The sequence below is a fragment of the Arachis hypogaea genome, chromosome 18 (assembly GCF_003086295.3).
Source record: "Arachis hypogaea cultivar Tifrunner chromosome 18, arahy.Tifrunner.gnm2.J5K5, whole genome shotgun sequence".
NCBI lineage: Eukaryota > Viridiplantae > Streptophyta > Magnoliopsida > Fabales > Fabaceae > Arachis > Arachis hypogaea.
In genome coordinates, this window is record NC_092053.1 from 62,305,172 (window position 1) to 62,311,435 (window position 6,264).

The window sequence follows — 6,264 nt, forward strand, 5'->3', positions numbered from 1 at the left end:
AGCGGAATAAGTTGAATTGAATAGAAAAACAGTAGTACTTTGCATTAATCTTTGAGGAACAGCAGAGCTCCACACCTTAATCTATGGAGTGTAGAAACTCTACTGTTGAAAATACATAAGGGAAAGGTCCAAGCATGGCCGAGATGGCCAGCCCCCATGATCTAAGAACAAAACGTCCCAGGATGTCTAATACAATAGTAAACAGTCCTATTTATACTAAACTAGTTACTAGGGTTTACAGAAGTAAGTAATTGATGCATAAATCCACTTCCGAGGCCCACTTGGTGTGTGCTTGGGCTGAGCTTGAATGTTACACATGCAGAGGCTCTTTCTGGAGTTGAACGCCAGGTTGTAACGTATTTCTGGCGTTCAACTCTGGTTTGTGACGTGTTTCTGGCGTTTAACTCCAGACAACAGCGTAGAACTGGCGTTCAACGCCCTTTTAAGTCATCTAAACTCGGCCAAAGTATGGACTATTATACATTTCTGGAAAGCTCTGGATGTCTAATTTCCAACGCAATTGGAAGCGCGCCATTTTGAGTTCTGTAGCTCTAGAAAATCCACTTTGAGTGCAGGGAGGTCAGAATCCAACAGCATCAGCAGTCCTTCTTCTACCTCTGAATCTGATTTTTGCTCAAGTCCCTCAATTTCAGCCAGAAAATACATGAAATCACAGAAAAACACACAAACTCATAGTAAAGTCCAGAAATGTGAATTTAACATAAAAACTAATGAAAAAATCCCTAAAAGTAACCAGATTCTCCTAAAAACATACTAAAAACAGTGCCAAAAAGCGTATAAATTATCCGCTCATCACAACACCAAACTTAAATTATTGCTTGTCCCCAAGCAACTGAAAATCAAATAGGATAAAAAGAAGAGAAGGTACTATAAATTCCAAACTATCAATGAAACATAGCTCCAATTAAATAAGCGGGACTTGTAGCTTTTTGCCTCTTGAATAGTTTTGGCATCTCACTTTATCCATTGAAGTTCAGAATGATTAGCATCTATAGAAACTCAGAGTTCAGATAGTGTTATTGATTCTCCTAGTTCAGTATGATGATTCTTGAACACAGCTATTTTATGAGTCTTGGCCGTGGCCCTAAGCACTTTGTTTTCCAGTATTACCACCGGATACATAAATGCCACAGACACATAATTGGGTGAACCTTTTCAGATTGTGACTCAGCTTTGCTAAAGTCCCCAATTAGAGGTGTCCAGGGTTCTTAAGCACACTCTTCTTTTGCTTTGGACCTTGACTTTAACCGCTCAGTCTCAAGTTTTCACTTGACACCTTCACGCCACAAGCACATGGTTAGGGACAGCTTGGTTTAGCCGCTTAGGCCAGGATTTTATTCCTTTAAGCCCTCCTATCCACTGATGCTCAAAGCCTTGGGATCCTTTTTATTTACCCTTGCCTTTTGGTTTTAAGGGTTATTGGCTTTTTGCTCTTGCCTCTTGGTTTTAAGAGCTTTTGGCTTTTTCTGCTTGCTTTTTTCTTTTTATTTTTTTTTTTGCCTATATTTTTTTTTCTTTTTTTTTTCTGCAAGCTTTGTTCTTTGCTGCTTTTTCTTGCTTCAAGAATCATTTTTATGATTTTTCAGATTATCAAATAACATGTCTCCTTATCATCATTCTTTCAAGAGCCAACATATTTAATATTCTTAAACAACAACTTCAAAAGACATATGCACTATTCAAGCATTCATTCAGAAAACAAGGAGCATTGTCACCACATCAATATAATTAAACTAAGTTCAAGGATAAATTCGAAACTCATGTACTTCTTGTTCTTTTGAATTAAAACAGTTTTCATTTAAGAAAGGTGATGGATTCATAGGACATTCATAACTTTAAGACAAAGTTACTAAATACTAATGATCATGTAATGAAGACACAAACATGGATAAGCACTTAACATAGAGAAAACAAAAAACAGAAAATGTAAGAACAAGGAATGAGTCCACCTTAGTGATGGTGGCGTTTCCTTCTTGAGGAACCAATGATGTCCTTGAGCTCTTCTATGTCTCTTCCTTGTCTTTGTTGCTCCTCCCTCATTGCTTTTTGATCTTCTCTTATTTCATGAAGGATGATGGAGTGCTCTTGATGTTCCACCCTTAATTGTCCCATGTTGGAACTTAATTCTCCTAGGGAGGTGTTGATTTGCTCCCAATAGTTTTGTGGAGGAAAATACATTTGAGGCATCTCCGAGATCTCATGATGATGAGCTTCATGCGTCTCTTGAGATCCATGAATGGGCTCTCTTGCTTGCTCCATTCTTTTCTTAGTGATGGGCTTCTCTTCCTTAATGGGAATGTCTCCTTCTATGAAAGCTCCAGCTGAGTAACATAGATAGCAAATAAGATGAGGAAAAGCTAGCCTTGCCCCAGGAAAGGGCTTTTCGGCTATTTTGTAGAATTCAAGAGAGATGACTTCATGAACTTCTACTTCCTCTCCAATCATGATGCTATGAATCATGATGGCCCGATCCACAGTAACTTCAGATCGGTTGCTAGTGGGGATGATGGAGCGTTGGATGAACTCCAACCATCCTCTAGCCACAGGCTTGAGGTCCAGTCTTCTTAATTGAACCGGCTTGCCTTTGGAGTCAATCTTCCATTGAGCTCCTTCCACACATATGTCCATGAGGACTTGGTCCAACCTTTGATTAAAGTTGACCCTTCTAGTGTAGGGGCGTGCATCTCCTTGCATCATAGGCAAGTTAAACGCCAACCTCACATTTTCCGACTAAAATCTAAGTATTTCCCCCGAACCATTGTGATATAATTCTTTGGGTTTGGGTTCTTACTTTGATCATGGTTCCTAGTGATCCATGCATTGGCATAGAACTCTTGAACCATTAGGATGCCGACTTGTTGGATGGGGTTTGTTAGAACTTCCCAACCTCTTCTTTGGATTTCATGTCGGATCTCCGGATACTCATTCTTCTTGAGCTTGAAAGGAACCTCGGGGATCACCTTATTCTTGGCCACAACATCATAGAAGTGGTCTTGATGAGATTTGGAGATGAATCTTTCCATCTCCCATGACTCGGAGGTGGAAGCTTTTGTCTTCCCTTTCCCTTTTCTAGAGGATTCTCCGGTCTTAGGTGCCATCAATGGTAATGGAAAAACAAAAAGCTTATGCTTTTACCACACCAAACTTAGAATATTGCTCGCCCTCGAGCAAGAGAAGAGAGAATAGATGAAGAAGAAGAGAAAAATATGGATGAGAGGAGGGAGAGGTGTATTCGGCCAAGAAGGGGAAGAGAGGGTTGTGTTGTGTGAAAATGAAGAAGAATGGAGGGCTATATATAGGGAAGGGAGGGGGGTTAATTTCGGCCATATAGGGTGGGTTTGGGTGGGAAATTGATTTTGAATTTTGAAGGTAGGTGGAGTTTATGAGTTAGGTTTATGGGGAAGAGTGGATGGATGTGAGTGGTGAAGTGTTTTGGGGAAGAGAGATTGAGGTGATTGGTGAAGAGTTTTGGGGAAGAGTGTTTATGGGATTGTGTGAAAGAGGGGTGAGAAGAAGTGAGTGGAGGTAGGTGGGGATCCTATGGGGTCCACAGATCCTGAGGTGATCCTGTGGGGTCCACAGATCCTGAGGTGTTCAAGGATTTACAACCTTGCACCAAATTAGGCATGCAAAATGCCCTTGCACACAACTCTGGGCGTTCAATGCCAGATTGGTGCTTGTTCTGGGGGTTGAACGCCCATTTGTTGCCCATTTCTGGCGTTGAACGCCAGAACCATGCTTGTTCTGGGCGTTCAGCGCCAGCTCTTCTCCAGGGTGCAATTCTGGCGTTCAAACGCCCAGATGCTGCCCATTTTGGGCGTTCAGTGCCAGAACCATGCTCTGTTCTGGCGTTGAACGCCAGCCAGATGCTTCTTACTGGCGTTTAAACGCCAGTAAGGTCTTCCTCCAGGGTGTGATTTTTCTTCTGCTATTTTTTTATTTTGTTTTCAATTTTTATATTTATTTTGTGACTCCACATGATCATGAACCTAATAAAACATGAAAGAACAGGAAAAATAAAATTAGATAAATAAAAATTGGGTTGCCTCCCAACAAGCGCTTCTTTAATGTCAATAGCTTGACAGTGGGCTCTCATGAAGCCTCACAGATGTTCAGAGCATTGTTAAGACTTCCCAACACCAAACTTAGAGTTTGACTGTGGGGGCTCTGGCTGACTCTGCAGAGGGAGAAGCTTATTGTGCCTCTTTTCCATGTTTACAGAAGGATAACCTTGAGTTGTAAACACAAGGGAGTCCCCATTCAATTGAAGGACTAATTCACCTCTGTCAACATCAATCACAGCTCTTGCTGTGGCTAGGAAGGGTCTTCCAAGGATGATGAATTCATCCTCATCCTTCCCAGTATCTAGGACTATGAAATCAGCAGGGATGTAAAGGCCTTTGACCTTTACTAATACGTCCTCTACTTGTCCATAAGCCTATTTTCTTGAATTGTCTGCCATCTCTAATGAGATTTTAGTAGCTTACACCCCATAGATTCCCAGTGTCTCTATTACAGAGAGGGGCATGAGGTTTATCCCTGAACCAAGGTCACACAGAGCCTTTTCAAAGATCATGTTGCCTATGGTACAAGGTATTACGAACTTTCCAGGATCCTGTTTCTTCTGAAGCAATGTCAGTTGATCCAGATCACTTAGTTCATTGGTGAACAAGGGAGGTTCATCTTCCCAAGTCTCAATACCAAATAATTTGGCATTCAGCTTCATGATTGCACCAAGGTACTTGGTAACTTGCTCCTTAGTAACATCCTCATTCTCTTCAGAAGAGGAATATTCATCAGAGCTCATGAACGGCATAAGGAGGTTCAATGGAATCTCTATGGTCTCTAGATGAGCCTCAGATTCCTTTGGTTCCTCAGAGGTAAACTCCTTATTGATCACTGGACGTCCTAGGAGGTCTTCCTCCTTGGGATTCACGTCCTCTCCTTCCTTCTTGGAATCGGCCATGATGGTCATTTCAATGGCCTTGCAATCTCCTTTTGGATTTTCTTCTGTATTGCTTGGGAGAGTACTAGGAGGGATTTCAGTGATCCTTTTACTCAGCTAGCCCACTTGTGCCTCCAAATTTCTAATGGAGGACCTTATTTCATTCATGAAACTTACAGTGGCCTTAGATAGATCAGAGACTAAGTTTGCTAAATTAGATGTATTTTGTTCAGAGTTCTCTGTCTGTTGCTGAGTGGATGATGGAAAAGGTTTACTATTGTTAAACCTATTTCTTCCACCATTATTAAAGCCTTGTTGAGGCCTTTGTTGATCCTTCCATGAGAGATTTGGGTGATTTCTCCATGAGGGGTTATAGGTGTTTCCATAAGGTTCACCCATGTAATTCACCTCTGCTATTGCAGGGTTTTTAGGATCATAAGCTTCTTCTTCAGAAGTTGCCTCTTGAGTACTGTTGGATGCAGCTTGCATTCCATTCAGACTCTGAGAAATCATATTGACTTGCTGAGTCAATATTTTATTCTGAGCCAATATGGCATTCAGAGTATCAATTTCAAGAACTCCCTTCTTCATAGGCGTCCCATTACTCACAGGATTCCTCTCAGAAGTGTACATGAACTGGTTATTAGCAACCATGTCAATGAGTTCTTGAGCTTCTGCAGGCGTTTTCTTTAGGTGTATGGATCCACCTACAGAAGTATCCAATGACATTTTAGCCGATTCGGATAGACCATCATAGAATATATCCAGGATGGTCCATTCTGAAAGCATGTCAGAAGGACACTTTTTGGTCAGTCCTTTGTATCTCTCCCAAGCTTCATAGAGGGATTCACCTTCTTTCTGTCTGAAGGTCTGAACATCCACTCTAAGCTTACTCAGCTTTTGAGGAGGAAAGAACTTGGCTAAGAAAGCCTTGACCAGCTTATCCCAAGAGTTCAGGCTATCCTTAGGTTGAGAGTTCAACCATATTCTAGCTCTGTCTCTCACAGCAAAAGGGAAAAGCATGAGCCTGTAGACTTCAGGATCTACTCCATTAGTCTTAACAGTATCTCAGATCTGCAAGAATTCAGTTAAAAACTAAAAAGGATCTTCAGATGGAAGTCCATGAAACTTGCAGTTCTGCTGCATCAGAGAAACTAATTGAGGTTTCAGCTCAAAATTGTTTGCTCCAATGGCAGGAATGGAGATGCTTCTTCCATGTAAATTAGAATTAGGTGCAGTAAAGTTGATGACAAGTCATCTTAGCCTATTTTAACTAGCCTTTTTCTTTTGTTTTCAAT

At 41.2% G+C, this 6,264-nt stretch overlaps 1 non-coding gene across 1 annotated transcript; it reads left to right on the forward strand.

Moving 5' to 3' along the window:
* The first annotated feature begins 5,749 nt into the window (after window positions 1–5,749).
* On the forward strand, window positions 5,750–5,857 carry LOC112774788 (small nucleolar RNA R71). The gene has a single exon (XR_003189249.1). It is a non-coding gene; the product is annotated as a small nucleolar RNA R71 (small nucleolar RNA).
* The last annotated feature ends 407 nt before the right edge of the window (window positions 5,858–6,264 follow it).